The sequence below is a fragment of the Ailuropoda melanoleuca genome, chromosome 6, assembly GCF_002007445.2.
Source record: "Ailuropoda melanoleuca isolate Jingjing chromosome 6, ASM200744v2, whole genome shotgun sequence".
Taxonomy (NCBI): Eukaryota; Metazoa; Chordata; class Mammalia; order Carnivora; family Ursidae; genus Ailuropoda; species Ailuropoda melanoleuca.
The window spans coordinates 47,570,442-47,589,207 of record NC_048223.1 but is presented as its reverse complement, the minus strand read 5'-3'; the positions used below and the strand labels follow the sequence as shown (position 1 = coordinate 47,589,207).

At 37.6% G+C, this 18,766-nt stretch overlaps 1 protein-coding gene across 1 annotated transcript in view; it reads right to left on the bottom strand.

Moving 5' to 3' along the window:
• The window catches only part of PCDH15 (protocadherin related 15), a 1,685,023-nt gene that overhangs the window by 830,255 nt on the left and 836,002 nt on the right, over window positions 1-18,766 (bottom strand). The window lies entirely within an intron of this gene.

Sequence of the window (18,766 nt, the reverse complement as noted above, 5' to 3'; positions counted from 1 at the left end):
GCAGGGAGACTGATACGGGGCTCTATCCCAGGACCCTGGGATCATGACCTGAGCCAAAGGCAGACCCTTAACTGACTGAGCTAACCAGGTGCCCCAATGTCCTGCATCTTTTTATTTTTTTCTTCTTTCTACTTTTTTTTAAATATTTTTTTAATTATATTATGTTAGTCACCATACAGTACATTCCTGGTTTTTGGTGTAAAATTCGATGATTCATTAGTTGCGTATAACACCCAGTGCACATGCAATATGTGCCCTCCCTACCATCCATCACCAGCCTATCCCATTCTCCCACCCCCATCCCCTCTGAAGGCCTCAGTTTGTTTCTCAGAGTCCATAGTCTTTCATGCTTCATTCCCCTTTCTGCATCTTTTTAAGACCAATTGTTTGAAGACTGGATATCAGGAAGTGTGGAGTGAAAACAGGGAACCTTAGAGATGAGGAGAGAATAGAGTAGTGAACAGGTTTGTACTGGTACCAAACAACAAGAATAGAACAGTTCTGGGAGTAACTGAGGTGGAATGTAAGAATGCTTTACAGGTTTAGGGCTTGAAATCTCAGGCGGATAATGGTATCATTTTTTAAAGACAGGAATGACTACCTCTATTAAGCAATACTGTGATATACATTCTTAGTCATAAATATCAGTGTGGCAATGACATTTTCTTCAGACAAATTCTTAGAAACAGAGTTTATTAATATTGTTTCTATAGTCATTACACACATTATATAATACCCCTTATAAACATTTCTACTAACTTAAATTCATACTAACTGCAGGCAATAATATTGGTTTCACTGGACCTAAAAGTATTCAAAACAATTTAAATATTATATACTTTAATCAGAGCATAGGTGATGGTTAATTTTATGTCAACTTGACTGCGCTGAGGGATGCCCAGACAGTGGGTAAAACATTCTTTTCTGGGTGTGTCTGTGAGGGTGTCTCTGGAAGAAATGAGCATTTGAATCAGTAGACTGAGTAAAATCTATGGAAATCAATGCAAGGCGGACACCATCCAATCCTGTGGGGGCCTGAATAGAGGAAAAAGGTGGAGGAAGGGTAAACCTGTGCTATCTGCCCAATTGGGACGCCCACCTTCTCTTGTCCTCAGATACTCATGCTCCTAGTTTTCAGGCCTTTGGACTCAGTCTGGGACTTACACCACTGGCCCCTCAACTCTTAGGACTTTGGACTCAAACTGTGTTACACCACTCACTTTCTTGGCTCCCCAGTTTGCAGACAGTGGTTCATGCAATTCCTTGGTCTCCATAACACTGTAAGCCAATTCTTAACAATAAATCTCCTCTTTTATCTCTCTCTCCATCCATGCATCCATCCATCCATCCGTCCGTCCGTCCGTCCGTCCATCCATCAATCCATCCAGTTGGTTGTTTCTCTGAAGAAATCTAATACAACATACTCTACACAAATGTATAAATTTTAGAGTACAGATAAGTACATTAACACAGCATTAATATACTTACGAAAACATCACGGAGGTAAAGGAAAATACTATTAGCCCACCAGAAACCCATCACAACTCCACCCTTTTGGCTTCTCATAGCATTAAATAGTTTTCTCTGTTTTTTAACGTTATGGAAGTGCTATAAAACAGTATTTGTGTGTGTGTGTGTGTGTGTGTGTGTTTGGCTAATGTTGCTCAGTGTTTGTTAGTGGGACCAATCCATACTCTTGCTGGAGTATGCAGAACATTCGTTTAGTTGCACTGTGATCTGTGGCTATACCATGGTCCCCCTTAAGTACGGTCCCACTTTCCCACATCAATCACAGTCAGGACATAGAAGATCCTCCTTCTGAGATATTGCCAGAAGGTTATTAGTCGTGTAACAGTACATCAGAATAACTATGCCATTCTACTCACTTCATCTCATTACTATCATTTCACATTTATTATCAGTATTTTAACATCTCACATCATCACAAGAACAAAGATGAGCACAGTACAATAAAATATTTTAAGAGACAGCATTCACATAACTTTTACTAGAGTATATTGTTACAACTGTTCTATTATTAGTTATTGTTAATCTCTTACTCTGCCTAATTTATAATTTAAACCTTATCATAGGTATGCATATATAGGAAAAAGCATAGAATATACAGGGTTCAGTATTATCTGTGGTTTCAGGCATCCACTGGGGGTCTTGGTCTGTACACTTTACCAATAAGGGGAGACTAGTGGATATTCCTTACCACAATTTATTCATTTATTCTACTATTGATGGTTATTTAAGTTGTTACTAGTTTGGGGCTATTTAAACAATAATGCTAGGAATATACTGATATTTTGGTTCTGTTATGATGACTACCTTCCTAGGAGTGAAACTTTGATATCCTAGTATATGTATCAATTTATATTTAGAAGATAATGTCTAATCATTCTTTCAAGTGAATTCACACTTATACTGGAAGCAGTCTTTGAAAATCCTGAATTAGTCACACCTTTGCAAGTGTTTTGTGTTACTTTTCTTTCAATTTTAGCCCTTCTCACAGGTGTGCAGCGGTATCCAGTTGAATTTGTAATTTGCACTATCCTTATAGATTTAGCCTCCTTTTCCTGTTTGCTGCCCCTTAGGACAGCGCCCTCACGAGGTTGTAGGTGGAGTCTCTTGTCTATGCCTCTCCTGTTTGTAATTTTCTTATTGACGTGTTGGAATACTGTATAAATTCTTTATACGAGAGCTGTTTTGGTTATACGTATTACAAACATATCCTTCCGCTCTATGAATTGTCTTTTCATGACCTTAATTATATATTTTGATGAGCATTTTTACCTTAATATAGAACAATTTATTTATCTTTTCATCATGGTTAGTGCTGTTGGTTTGCATTTAAGAAATCATTCTTTGCCCAGGTTTCGGAGGATACGCTCCCATGGTTCCTTCTAGAATCCTTATGGCGTCTGCACACCAACTAGGACTTGATTTGTGTGTGATGTGTGAGGAAGGGAGCCACTGAAGGCAAGATACACACTCCAGCACAGTGAATTTCTTTGAAAATGAGAAAGCTGATGTTATACCAGGGGCGCAGGGAGAATAGTTTATTAGAGGAATGAAAAAATGAGTAACAGCTAAAACTGGGTTTGAAGCAAAAGTGTGGAGAGATGAAGCTGAAGAGATAATGATGACTAGATTAGGACTTATTAATAACAAATTTGCAATATTATAACAAATTATATTACTTAGGGCTGCTGCTCTACGATAAGTGAGGCTTGATTCCTTTCAGAGACAGTAATAAGTGAAAGAATAATGAATAAGAGAGATTTGCACAGAACTCTGGCTTGAAATACATAAGTCTTATTTAAATAAAAATCCATAGGTTTTTAAAACAAATTCATTCTGAATATCAATGCTTTATCAATAATTGTAATAGTGAATTGATTAGACATCAAGCTTTGATACTTGAAAATATTTAACATTTTTTAAATGCCTTCAAATATGAGCAAATTGCTAACATTTGTAGATGGTTACAGACATTTGGGGTAGAAGACTTTTAAAGAACTTCTCCTCCAGAGAAAGTTTTTATGTAAAAAACATTTTAAGAAATAAAATATTTTTTTTCACCAAATATTTTCTGGCTTTGATACTTAACATATTAATAACTATTTTTTCTATACAAACTAATAAGGTTAAGTGTCCAAATGATTTTTAAAATATAGTGCTACTGAATTTTAACGGGTCTTGTACACTATAAATTATGAAAATGTTTAGGTCATTCCCACTTGCTCATAATGGAAAAGAACAAGAAAGGATAAAAATGTGCTCAAAGTGTACACCAAGACGCGAAACTATTTGTAGTCACATCATTTCCTGAAATTGTCCACACACGTATTTGAGAATACTGGGTTACAATCTCAGATATTAGAAGCATTTATAGGAATCCATGAACTGGTCTCAGATTTCAGCCATACTAAATAACATCAGTTTATCGTTTTAAAAGAACCAAGTTAGTAAATACGTATTTAGTCAAAATCTCCATTAGTGGCTTTGAAGAACATATAACAATATCAAACTTTATTAAATGGCACAAATATCACTATGTAAATATACACAAAGTGCAGAAAAGTTTCAGTTTTGATGCTGCAAAGAGCTTACAATGAGACTATAAATACAGAAAAATAGATTGTTGCCCCTGTGGTTGTGTTTCAACCAAATTTCTAGCTTTTTTTCCCCCCACTTATGTGAGTGATGAACTAAAATAAAATGTGTGTGTGTGAGAGAGAGAAAGACAAAGAGAATCTGTGATGTGCCACTTTCATTCGTGGAGGGGAAGTTGCCTGGACAAGGAAGTGTCTTGGGAAAGAAGTCGTACACGTATCAAGAACTGTTTATTACGTGCCAACATCTAAAAGCTTCAGAGAATTAATCAAAACTATAAAAATTAGCTTTTTTACAAAGGAATTAAAACTTATAACGAAGTCAGTGATTAAGATATGAATATAGAAATGTCAGCTTAAAAATAAAGTAGTTCAGTAATATTTCAGAGAAATGATTGTCTACTTAATTTTATCAGTATAACAAAATAATGGTGATAGCATATCTTTTTCATTTTTAATATTTAACTAGAGTAAGGGGGTGCCCATATTTTAAGAATATAGTTGTACAGTATTTTGAGGGAGGTTTCAGGCGTAAAAATAATTTCCTTTCCCATATCAATTCACTTCCAGGTCATCCCTCTTGCCTCCACTTTCTGTCATTCTGCAAGCTCTGTGAACTTCGCTATCAGTTTTAATTTCTCTCTTATTTTTCTTTGTCCATACGAAGTATTTGATTGAGTGTCCAGACTGTCTCTCAGCTCTTATTTTACTAATTCTCACAGTATTGACTTTCTGCAAGTTTCCTAACCGGCCCACTGAGGATGCTTCCTTGCTGACCCCACAACCTCAGGATAGTCCGCACCAGCCTCTGGAGCCCCAGTAAGGGTGTGTGCATGTGTGCGCATGCGTGCATGTGATGTCACCTTCCTCCCTGGAGTGCCTGAATGAAACATATTAACTACCCCTCCAGATAATGAGCTATGATAATTCTGAACATCTCTGAAGCAAACATTTGTTTTTGCCATTTCTCAGGAGGAGGTTTACATCTCTACCTCATGAGCTAGGCATCAAATTGTGACATGGCCTACTTTGGGGAAGTATAATTCTGGATTGATTATGAAGACGCGGCTGTGGATTTTTGCCTCAGATTTTCACAATCCTTGATTATCTTCTTTCATTTTGAAGGGGGGAAAAAGATGAAGTGGGGAAAAAAATGCATTATATGTAAGTTACCCTTCGCTCTGATTAGAAATCTGTTGCTTAACCAGTAAATGATCTTTGCAAATAAATTCCTCATAGTGTCTGAAATTTAATCACATGTTATAGAAACAGCTTATTTATTTGTTTCCTTGTTTCTTTGTTGTAAATAAAGAATGTTATGCTTGGTTCCAATATTCTGCACTTACTCTTGGATGGATTGAGGAGAATGGATAATAAAATTACTCCTGGCATTGTTTTTTTTTTGCATTATTATATATTAGCAAATAAATATACAATTCCTCTAAAAGATACATTGTTTAATCTTTTTAAGCCTGTTTTATTTTCTGTGTAATGGATATGAGGATGATATTGATAACAATTACCATACAAAAGAACAGTATCTACCATCTATTGTTGTCCTGAAGATTAAATGAGTAAAGAAACCTTAGGGATCTGCCTACCAAAAGGAAACACTCAAGAAGCCTTAGCAATTACTAACAATCCCTAATTGTATATTGTATCTCGCATAAAATAGTAATTCACAAAGATACTGGCATAATCCCACCAAGCAAAAGGCTGAGTAATCCTTTCTACCCTGATTGTACTATTTCCAATCGATGTTGCCTGTCCCATTCACAGGAGGCTCATGAGATGATTCTTTATAAAACTGGTAAATGAAACATCAGTTACCCAATGACAAGAGCTTGCCTCTAAGGGTTGCTAACACTGACAAATCAACAAATAGCGTTGGAAAAGTGTTGTGATAGATGCTGCTAGTTTCAAAATTAATCATGTTTAGTTTAATCTCATTCAATAACAGTGATGATGTGATTTTCAGTGTTAGCTACATTTCTTAATGAAACAACCCTCTCTTAAGACTATCCTACCCATCATTCAGAGCTTTCTAATAGCAGTATATTAAGTCATTATTAGCAGGTTCATTATCTATGGGCTGCAATGGAAAATAGGAGCCTCTCTAATGGCCATAGACTAGAGTTCAGCCCTTTGTGTCGGAAGGATTTTGAATTATACTTTCCTTCTCGGTCCTGCTCCCATCCTGCCATAACTTGTTGCCAGAGAGCACGAAAGATAGAACAGAAGTGTTTCTCTAATTGGTGTTGCAAAAAATATTTAGTTTAGAACACAATGATATTTTCATTTATGTGAACAGGAAAAAGAACTATTAAAAAACACGAAACAAAAAGTTTTAATCTTATTTCTTTTCTTTACGTAATAATCTGATTTTTCAAGTTTTCTGAATCTGCCACTTCATTATTGTCATTTCAAATTTTATGATTAGCAGTAAGATGAATGCTTAATTTCTTTTCCAAACTGGGACTGCTTTGGGAAAACCAGAATATTGAGTCACCTGCATGTGAGGAACTACATTCCCGTGTTTGGCAAGTGTGCAAACACTGGACTCAGAAATGCCTCAAAGTTCTTTTAAATTTCACTTCCCTGACCCACCCAATTACTATATCTGCTCAACAGACAAAAGGCAGCCTATCATCACAACTCAGGCTATTCACGTGCTGGGCCTAAACAGTAGTCCGGAAGAGTTCCACTGATTAATCCATTTGTCACTTTAAGAAAGAAAATGCCTTTACTTTAATACTCTGAGTCATTGCGACATATTATTGAAGCACCCTTAAGGATGCCCTGATATGATTTCTTTTCAATAGTGATAGTGTGACTTGGTCTAGCAACATTCCCTTTCAGACATTTAATCTGACAAACTCATACCTTTTACATTTGGAAACAAGTGAACTTCATTTCTGAAATGGAATAAATTGTCAACACAAGTTTCTGGAACTCATATGGCCTCTACAAGCTATGGGCATCCATTTTCAGGGCAGTACAATAAAGGAAAACATGAAGCCTCTCAGCTATTACATGGATGAAAACTAAAGAACCAAATAATTTTGAGTAGGTATAAAACCTTAAAGTCTATTATACAGTCCAAAATTACACTAAAAAAAAATCACCTCTGTAATAGTAAGCTTTTCTCTGCATATAAATGTCCAGAGATGTCAAAAGAAAGTCCAGTTAAAAATATAAACATTTATTACTTATACTTTAACCTTAATTTGAAACCGAATATATGTTATTGGTTTTTTTAACCTTAGTTCCAATGTCTGTAGCTATGCAGTAAGAGTTTACTCAATTTTTTAAAATTCAAACCTTCAAGAATTGAAACAACCAAATTTATAATAAAGTGTCTCCTTTTCTAGTATAATACCTCTGTTTTGATACTCATTTCTCACAGTTTAATTTCCAGGTCTTTCATTATTAATGGTATTTAGATCTGTATGATGTTTAATTGGTTCTGGCTTTTCTGTCCTTGATTATGAGAGCATGTATTAAACATTGCTGAATTTTAAAATATCTACAGATATTTCCCTTTTAGGTACTATCAAGGTAATTGGGTCTTCTGAGGCACTCCTAAATTTGAATGTTGAAAGAGGAGAATTTTTTTTTCCTTACCGAGATATTATGAAATCATCTGATGTTTTCCACTAGTCTTCAATTTGCTACATAGACCTTAGTGAAGATAAAGGAAACGCATTGTTTCCTGCTGAAAAGCAAAAAACTGCCAGGAGGAACAAAGAAAAGAGCTGGAATCTTTTTTTTCTTTTTTTTTTTTTTTTAGAGATGGGGTGGGGGCAGGGGGAAGGGCAGAGGGAGAAGAAGAGAGAGAATCCCAAGCAGGCTCACCTAACATGGAGCCCCACACAGGGCTCAACCTCACAACCCTAAGATAATGACCTGAGCCAAAATCAAGAGTCAGGTGCTTAACTGACTGAGCCACCCAGATGCTCCAAAAGCTAGAATCTTTGTTGAGCCTTTAGGCTCAAAGGAAAGACTTATAACCCACATTCAAGCAGGAGAAGAGGCATATAAAGAAATACTAGCGGAAGAGACAACGATGGGGACAAGATGCACTTGTAAAAGGCTTGTGATGAGCAGGGATGTTTTGAAAAAGTTCAAGTACAATCTCATGTTTACAGTGGAGGAAAGAAAGCGCTCCACAGGTCAGTTCAAATAAGGGAGAAAGAAGTTGATAGCTGGAGCCCGATCCATGCCTGGAAGAGGTTTCCCTGGGATTTTGGGTTGTAGGACTAAGGGGTCAGTGACTTAAGATTCCTAGAGTTGTAGAGAGTGACACTGGGAACGAGGACTGGAGGCTTTACTCAGAAATGCAGGAAGATGGTGAGAATAGAGAGAAGTAGTAGTTAACCAACTGGGTTGGGGATTAATATCAGTGTGAACTAAAAACTACACAGAATTAACCACCTTGTCGGTTACATTTTATCAAGACTCACTCCCTTCATTTTATTTAAAATGATCATGAAATAGATAGTTAGATGAACTTTGAACCTCACTAGGTAGAAAAGCAGATGTTAGCATTCTATGCATAAAATAGACATATGATAGATGCGTGAGAGAAGAAGGTGGCATGGATGAAATTTACAAAGATAGCTTTCAGTTCCTAGCTCAGAATTTAAAGAGATTATCTCTCTATGGCCTTATATAGTGGGCAGCACAAATCAGCGGCAGCTTGCTTAAGTTTTATTTTATAGAATTCATTCAGTTTGGCACGTGTGCTTAGACCTAGTTGTTTGTAACTGAATGAAGCTGAATAACGTTTCAAAATAACAAAGGGGGATACTTTAAAGTTGTTTCCATTTATTAGTCCACATTGAAGAACAATTTCAACACAATCCATTTCAAAACTAGTCCCAGTTTTGTCATTCCACAGCTTTGCACTATGGACAGAAGCAGAAAACGAGCGTGTTTGCGTAAACAAGACTGGTTTTGGGTGAAAACCATATTCCCCTGTGAACAGCAGCAGAGTAAGTACTGCTCAGACTGCTAAGGCTGCTAATACTTTCTATCTGCTTTTCTGTGGCCTTCTTGAAATTGAAGAAGTGACAGTTTAAATACAATCTTGATTGATTATTCAGAATTCTACAGACCATGGAAGATTTCAGAGGCCAATATATATTTTAACCGATGAATATAAGTAGTGTCTGTTCAAAGTCTCAATGTGCCTAAAAATCTTATTATGAAACACTTGAATATTTCTTGATAAAGCTCTGAGAACTTTTTAAATTTATTTGGTCATATACCTATTAGGTTTATTCTATTTCGTAAGTACCTTATTTACACATTGAGAAATTAACTAAATAAATTACATTTCTTTCCCCAGATTCAGAAAAAGAAAACATATTATCAAAAAGATGAAGCATGACAGACTATGGACTCTGAGAAACAAACCGAGGGCTTCAGAGGGGAGGGGGGGTGGGGGAATGGGATAGGCTGGTGATGGGTAGTAAGGAGGGCACGTATTGCATGGTTCACTGAGTGTTATACGCAACTAATGAATCATGGAACTTTACATCAAAAACCAGGGATGTACTGTATGGTGACTAACATAATATAATAAAAATATGATTATAATAAAAAAAAAGATTAAGCCCTTTTCCTACCAACTCCAATTTGATTTTTGACTTGATGAACTTTGGACTAAAATTTTGTATTTGGGTTTCAGAAGAACCAAGCAGCTTATCTTAATTCCATTTCTGATGCTTGTCAATGAAGCAATGTGGCATGTGGTAAACAGCATAGAGGCTGTGAGGCTGACAGACTGACTGAAGTTACTTGACCTCTCTGAGCTTCCATTTTTCATTAGAAATGCTGACCACTTAACAGCCCTTATTAGTCGGTTATGTTTCCTTTCACAAGCTCACAGATACATGCTTCTTAGAACTATGCCAGACAGCAGAAAATGGGACACAGCTCAGTAATCAGAGAAGGAGATCTTGTTTTGAGGAAGGTGTCAGGTATCCTGTGAGGTGAAGTCTACTGCAAACATCACCAGTTTCTGTAAATAGCTTCTCCAGTAAAAACCAAAGGGCAGCTTTTCCAGTGGTATTGAGGTGAGCAGAGAAACAGCACATGAAATAATAGAGCATAGAGCACACATGCAGATGGAGTTCATGGCCAATGTATTAGGCACAGGCTCAGACAGTCACACAGCATACACATATGTCCTGTAAAATACTCACTTTATAAGACTCACCAGAGTTGTTTCAAAAAATCCTTAATCACTGAATTTAATAGCGTTATTATCTAATTCTAGTATAGGATTCATAAATTTGAAAAGATACATTTGGCTGAATCAATTTTTTTCCAAAGGGCATAATAAAATGATCTTTAGGCTTCTCAAATAACTTAAGAGATTCATTAAAGACAGCACTTCATTTCCTAATAACATGGGTCCATTAACTTGCTGTAAGATTTAGGAAGTAAAATTCAAGCCCTTGTCTAAAAGGGTTAACCTTTGAGGCCATCACTTAATGCCTCTTCATTCTATCTTCTATCATTCCCAAACCATGACTATGTATGTCTTCATATTTTCTGTTCACTTAATCTTACATTTTTGTAATTTCTATGCCATGATGTAAACAAATACATTCAAGTCCAAAAAATATTAATATCATCTCATGTAGCACATTCTTTTCTATTCAGTTTCTGAGAAAAAGACATTTTCTCAAAAAGTTAAAACCTTAATCTTATCATGATTAAGTTAATAGAAATTACTAGGCATATGCTTGTTAATAAAAAATATTGAGATTAGTAACTCCCACCATTTTTTTTCTAGGTCTGTTCCCAAACCAAAAATATACCAGGAAATAAATACAATGAATCTCAGAAGGAAAACAAATATATCTGCTTTAGTTTACCACTTTATCCCCAGTACAATGCTTGATTTGAATTTGTATTAAAATAATTATCCTTTCAAAAGGTGACTATATGAACCATTTGAATATAGTTGATTTTCTTATACATTAATAAGTTACTATTGGCTGTAGAGAGTAGTGTACCTGCACTCAAAGACTGTGGGTAAAATTCATATGGCTCAACAGAATATACAAAAAAAATAAACTGATATAAAATATATAATTACAATATTATATATATAACTTTCCTTCTTAAAATGGTTATTGAAGCAGACCCTATCCCCTGAAAACCCAGCAGGAACAAGAAAATATGCTTTGGATCAAATGCTGTGTATACAGGAGGGACCCCTCACCAGGCTTGTGCTATTTGTGCTTGGTGGAAGAAATGAAGAGCTATCAAATACACAGAGAAGATAACATGAAATATCCTGAGAGATCTTATCCTAAAAGAAAGAGGTTAGATGGGGAAGTAGGAGGATCCTATGTGTGCCTCCTCCTACGGATACAACTAGATAACGCCCACATCAGTGTAAATAACCCAGAAAGGGACCCAAAGACTAGCAGCATAGACTCTCCACAGATCATATCAAAAAAGATAGGAAGAGCAGAGACGTGGTCAGGAGCCAAACAGACCCATGGGACTATCCACAGGGGGAAACAATGGAGAGGGGAGGGGGCAGACTCCACTTAAGGTACCCCAGGTATGGAAAGCCTACAATGGGAAGGTGAATCCCTTTAACATCTGGCTTTGAAAACCAGACAGGCTTAACTTCGCAAGTTCTTATAATCAGTGGCTCTTAATACCTGGGACTTTAAAAATTACCAAGCTAGACTCTGGGAGAGGCAGAGGATGATGGGAAACTGAGTCCCTGCCCTTGAAGAGATCACAACTAACAGCCTGGCTGAGATACAGCACAGAAGCAGCAGTTTGAAAGACACCTGTACAGTAGGGAGATCTGTCTTTTAACCTTGGGGCCTATGCTAGAGAGGCAGTGATCTTTGGGAGACTTCTCCAAGAACAAAGGAGCTGGTGGATGTCATTTCCTTCCCGTGCCCCCACCCCCATCTAGATATAAGGGAACCAGCAATAGGGACACTCTCCACCTAGGTTGCTAACGCTGTGACCCACCCCACTCTCTCCAGCAGAACCCCACCCCCCCAAGCCAGTTTCGGCAGGAGTTCACCAAAGACAGCCAAAGCAGATGACAGCACTGAAGGCAAAAGTGGCTCAATCACAACAATAGGGCACAGGAAACACACACTAGAGACACCCCTGAAGTGCCAGGTTCTGGTGAACAGGGAACACTACACTACTGGTAACTACAGGAACTCATCTCCATGAGGTTGCTACTTGTAAGAGCAGGAAACATAGCTGATTTTCTAACACATAGCAACAGACACAGAGAGTTAGACAAAATAAGGAGACAGAGGAGTATGTTCCAAATGAAAGAACAGGGCAAAACCACGGCAAGAGCCCTGAATGAAATGGACAGAACTAATATGCCTGATACAGAATTTAAAGTAATGGTCAAAAAGATATTCACTGGACTTGAGAAAAGAGGGGAGGACATCAGTAAGGCCCTTAAAGAGATAGAAAACATAAAAATAACCAATCAGAGATGAAGAACTAAGTAACTAAATTAAAACTACATTAGAGGGAATAAATAGTAGACTAGAGGAAGCAGGCCTGAAGGACAGTAATAGAAAGCAATCAAACGAAATAGGAGAGAGAGAAAAATAATCATAAAAAAATGAAAATAGACTTAAGGAATGAGAAAAAGAGAACTACAAAAATAAACATAAAACAACGAAATGGCAATAAATATGTACCTATCAATAATTAATTTGAATGTAAATGAACTAAACACTCCAAACAAAAGACATAGGGTGATAGGATGGATAAAAAAGCACAATCCTACGTGCTGCCTATAAGAGACTCCCTTCCAGACTTCAACTTATATTGCAAAGATGTAGTAATCAAAAAAGTCTGGCACTGGTGCAAAATAGACACATGGATCAACAGAATAGAATAGAGAGCCTGAAATAAACCCACAACTATATGGTCACTTAATCAACAAAGGAGCCAAGAATATCTAATGGGAAAAAGACTGTCTCTTCAACAAATGGCACTGTAAAAACAGGAAAGCTACATACAAAAGAATGAAACTGGACCATATTCATACACCATACACAGAGATAAACTCAAAATGGATTAAGGACCTAACTGTGAGACCTGAAACCATAAAAATCCTCACACAGTAATTTCTCTGACATCAGCCATATCAATATTTTTCTAGATATGTCTTCTGAGGCAAGGGATCAAAAGCAAAAATAAATTATTGGGACTACATCAAAATAAAAGTGTCTTCACAGCAAAGGGAACAATCAACAAAACTTAAAGGCACCCTATGGTATGGGAGAAGATATTTTCAAATGACACCCTATGGTATGGGAGAAGATATTTTCAAAGGTCATATCTGATAAAGGGTTACATATTTCTAAAATATGTCAAGAACTTATACAACTCAACACCAAAAAAAAAAAAAACCCTAAACTAAACAACCAAGTATCTAATTAAAAATGGACAGAAGACATAGATGGCCAGCAGACACATGAAGAGAGCCTCAATATCACTTGTCATCAGGGAAATGCAAATCAAAACTACAGTGAGGTATACCTCACACCTGTCAGATTAGCAAAAAATTAAAAACACAAGAAACAGCAAGTGTTAGTGGGGATGTGGAGAAAAAGGGATACTTGTTCACTCTTGGTAGTAATGCAAACTGGTGCAGCCACTTTGGAAAAAGATTATGGGGGTTACTCAAAAAATTACAAATAGAACTATGCTAGGATCCAGTAATTTCTCTATTGGTTGTTTACCCAAAGAATATGAAAACACTAATTCAAAGGGATACATGCTCCCCTATGTTTATAGCAGCATTATTTACAATAATCAAATTATGGAAGCAGCCCGTGTCCATCAATAGATGAATGGATAAAGAAGATATAATATATGTACATATTATGCCATATTACAGTCATAAAAAAGAATGAACTCTTTCTATTTGCAATATGGAAGGATCTAGAGCATATAAATCTAAGTGAAATATGTCAGTCAGGGAAAGACAAATACCATATTATTTCACTCATGTAGAATTTAAGAAACAAAACAAAGAAAAAAAGAAGCAAATAAAAAAACAGACTCTTAATCATAGAGAACAACTGGTGGTTACCAAAGGGGAAATAGGGGAGAGTGTGTGAAATAGGTGAAGTGGATTAAGTAAACGTACTGTAATGAGCATTGAGCAATGTATAGAATTACTGAATCATCATATTGTACATCTGAAATTCGTAACATAACACTGTATGTTAATTATACTTGAAATCAAATAATAATAAAAATAAATTTAAAATACAGAAAGAATGCAGCAGATACTTCAAAAAGGTCATTTACTAAAAGCCAATAAACAAAATTAGATTTACAAAAAAACAAAAAGGCTTCTGAAATAAACTATTCAATAGGAGAGAGAATTAAGAATGAACATCAGAAGAAAATACTATCCATCCATCCATGCACCCATTTATCTATGCTTCCATCCATCCATCCACCATCCATCCTTCCTTCCTTCCATCCATCCATCCATCCATCCATCCATCCATCCATCCATCCTTCCATCCTTCCATCCTCCCATCCCTCTCTCCATCCACCCATCCATCTATCCTTCCATCCATCCGTCTGTTCATCCATTCCTCTACCTTCCTAGTACATGCAAATATGACTCTTGGGGCTCATGAGTCATTTTGAAAAACAGTTGATAATAATAATGGATACTACTAATTTGGCCATTTCTCTTTTAAGTTTATTTATTTATAATCTCTACACCCAAAGTGGCAGTGGAACTCATGACCCCAAGATCAAGCGTCACATGCTCCACCAGCTAAGCCAGCTAGGTGCCCCTGCTTTGACCATTTCTAATAAGAATCCCTATGAATGAATATTACTTATTTGTAAGCCATATTTAAGTTACAGTTGAAAGTTCAGGCACTACCAGGCTGAAGAACATTGAAGAGAATGTGTTTTTAGACTATGAATAAAGGTCTAAATTATAAAGTGATGAGCTGGATGAATTATGAAAAAGTAACGGGTTTCAGTTTCATTGATTCAAAGTTATGATTGAGCAGCTCATTTCTCTGATGTAAGGAGAAATGTAATTAAAAAGAAACTGCAACTGCAGTGTTCATAAAAAAAAAAAAGGCTACAAGCTTGTACATCACTCCAAGGCAGTTAAGAACTGAGGAACTTGATAATTCTATTTTTTACAGTTTTTTTTTTCCCCACCTAATTGCCATCTCAGGCTGAAACTGAGGAGGAGGGAATAGCAGTCTCCATGTGAACGGCTGAGCTTAACAACAGTTGGCAGTGATGAGGATGCCAGAAGGTGGGCCTGGCATTCTGGGGAGCTGCCTGTCCGACTTCACTTTGGGTGACAAATACTGATGTGCACGGATGGTTGTCACAAGTCAGCACGTCAGCTAAACGGAAATCGGTCTGGACTCATGCAGGTGACAGTAACGAGTATCATCAAGCCAACTCAGGGCATAACTCTCCCTTCTTAACAAGGGCTTGTCCAAGTTACAGAAAGAATGTTCTACTTCATCTGCATGTTACCTCTCCTCTTTCTTCTGTGGGGCTGGGGGTGGATGGTAGTGTGAAAAGTCCTTTATATCCTTTTCTTCAAAAAATGGCCTATAAACTCAGAAATATTTAATAAGAAAGTCAGTTTTACAGAACAACTTAGTTTAATCTTCCAAAAAAATAAATTTTATTATAAATACTTACGGAAAAAGAGATAAGCATATATGCTTATAAAATGAGCCTGATTCTATAAGTCATGTCTCAAAACCAATCTCATTATTGTTATGATGCTATAGGGGTGGTAGTGCATGTGGGTGTTTGAATAGAGAGTGAATACCTCTAGGCGAACCTGGGGGGCTCAATTGGTTAAGTGGCCAACTCGAACTCAGCTCAAGTCTCGATCTCATGCTCACATCCTGGACGTACCCTGGCTTACACCTGAACTATATGTTTTGCGTTCTTCATCTCTCTCTTCCCAGCAAAAGCCAGCATATCGTTTAGTACTTAATGAAGTTCACCATCTTAACAAAACCCTTCTACGTCTCAGTTGTGAGAGTTCTCTGTCCTTGAACATGTGTCCTTTATATGTGCTTAATAAGATAGATCACATGGTACTTTGAGGTAGCCATGTACGTCTGAATTGAATATACCTTTTCTTACGAGCATTCACAGTCCTTAAAGGCAGTGTCTGAGTTTTGAAGGACTGTCATCAAAGAGGTCAAATAAACTGTTTCCAGGGAGACAAAGTCATAGGCAAGCTCCTGTTTCCCACTGATGGAATGGAACATTAACTCCCTGTCCAAATCAGCCACATATGCCTGGGTGCTAAGAGGGTCCCAAGGCACCCCATGCCTCCAGGGCAACATTGAAGCCCCTGAGGTGAGCCCCTGTCAGGCACTGCAGCCGGACCAGCTGGAGATGATGGAGACACTGTCCTGTGGCTGCCTGGTACAGAGGCAGGGGACCATGAGGGCCCCAAGGCAGCACCTGAGTGCTCTCTGTTCTAGTATCTGGGCATCATAAAGCTGGAACCACAAGCTGGAACCCATCTTTGACACACTCTCTGTATTACAAGAGTATTTTATACATAAGAGTTACTAAAATACTGAATAAATTACAGAGTTCAGAAAGTATAATGGAAAGACAAGAGGGAATGTCACATTAGAAGTGAACAATTCCATTAAGAGTAAAATAAAGCACAATGAACACAATAAGTTAACAATTTTGAAATGTTTAAGACTGGGAAGAGTTTTAGGCTTCTACTATTGTGAGTACAAGTTATGCAAATCACTGGTGCTCAGCTTTGTTAATGAGTTAAGAAAGGGCAGCTTTCTACCTCTACTTTTGGTGAAAATAGCTGTGTGATCTCTCTGGACCTCATTATTCCATCTGCGAAGTGAGGAATGAATTTGATGACATCTAAGCATTTTCTAAACTTTGAAACTGATGTGCTTAAGATCCTCAATCGATGACAAAGAAGCAACTGGTGATGGGTAGTAAGGAGGGCACATATTGCATGGTGCACTGGGTGTTATACGCAACTAATGAATCATCGAACTTTACATCAGAAACCAGGGATGTACTGTATGGTGATTAACGTAATATAATTAAAAAAAATAAAATTTAAAAAAAAGAACTGTGAAAAAAAAAAAAAAAGAAGCAAACATTCACATAAGGGATACTGTTAAGCGCAAATCAGGTGCTTAGGCCCCTGTCTTGTTGCTAGCAAGACACAGTAATGAACAAAACAGACTTACGTCCCACTGTCTTGGAGTTTAAATCCCTAGTGTGCAGAGTCATAAAGCAAAATACAAGCATGCAGTCTGTTGGAAGATGATCAGTTACCGAGAGATAGGAGGGAAGGTGTAGGCCAGAAGGTGAATAAGCTGAACAGGGTGGTGAGAGCCAGCCTCTCTGGAAAGTACGGTGAGGGTGCAGGCTTGGGGATAATGCAGGAGAAGCATCCCTGCCAGAGAGGACAGTGCCAGCATCCTGACCGGGGGGCAGGAGGGTTAGTGCTGGGAACACGATAAAGAACTGTTAAGCCACGTAAGAGAAGCAGAGCCCACTGTGCGCACTGTGCCAGGGACTTAAGAGGAGGTTAGGTCATGCAGCACCCTCGGGACATCGGAAGAATGTGGCTTTTACTCAGAATGAGATGGAGAGTCCCTGAGGATTTTGAGCACAGTGGTTTGGCTTTCAAAGGGTTACTTGGTCTGCTGTGTTGAAATGGATTCCAGTGGGGCAGGGAGGTGAACAGAGACATGGGAGTAAACAGTTTCTAGAAGAGACTTCTGACAATAATGCTTGCAAAATTAGTAACATGGCTAAAATGACAGGAACAAGTCCACATTTTTAATTGAGGTTTTTCCATTGTGGTTATCAGGGTGACTCAAAGTACTAGCTTCCTAAAGTACACGAGATGTCCAAATCACCTTTTCCAGCAATCCAGAGTGAAAACACCACTATCACAAACAGGTAACATTTGCCTCTACGTAATTTGAGAAAAGGGGGAAAAAAAAAGGAAAGAGATAAACAGTACTATATATCTTTTGTATCGGTTACTAAAAAAAAGTGATTCATTGCAAGTATTCTTCACAATGTCATGAGATCATTAATGTCCCCATTAACAGAGGAGGTCACACAGAAAGCAAAAGGGCGGACTTACAAATTGGAGAAGGCATAATCACTGCTGGCAAAGAAATATGAAGAAAGGCGTATTCGTTCTCTGTTGCTGCCACAACAAATCACTACAGAACTGGTAGTTTATCCAATAGTTCTGAAGGTAAGAGATGAAAATTATGTCTCACTGGACTAAAATCACAATGCTGGAAGGGCTGTGTTCCTCCTGCAGGCATAAGAGGAGACCCGTTTCTTGCTTTTCTACTTTCTGCTGGCTGGCCACCTTCCTTGCTGCGTGTTCTCTTTGATCCTGAAAACCAGCAATGGCCAGCTGAGTCTCTTTCAGTGTGTGCCACTCTGACATGATGTCTTCTGTCTCTCTCTTCCATCTTAAAGGATGCTAATGATCAGCCTGTACCCACCATGATAATCGGGGATAATCTCCCCATCTCAAGGGCATGAGATAAGCAACTTTAATTCCTACTTGCCATATATAGTACATA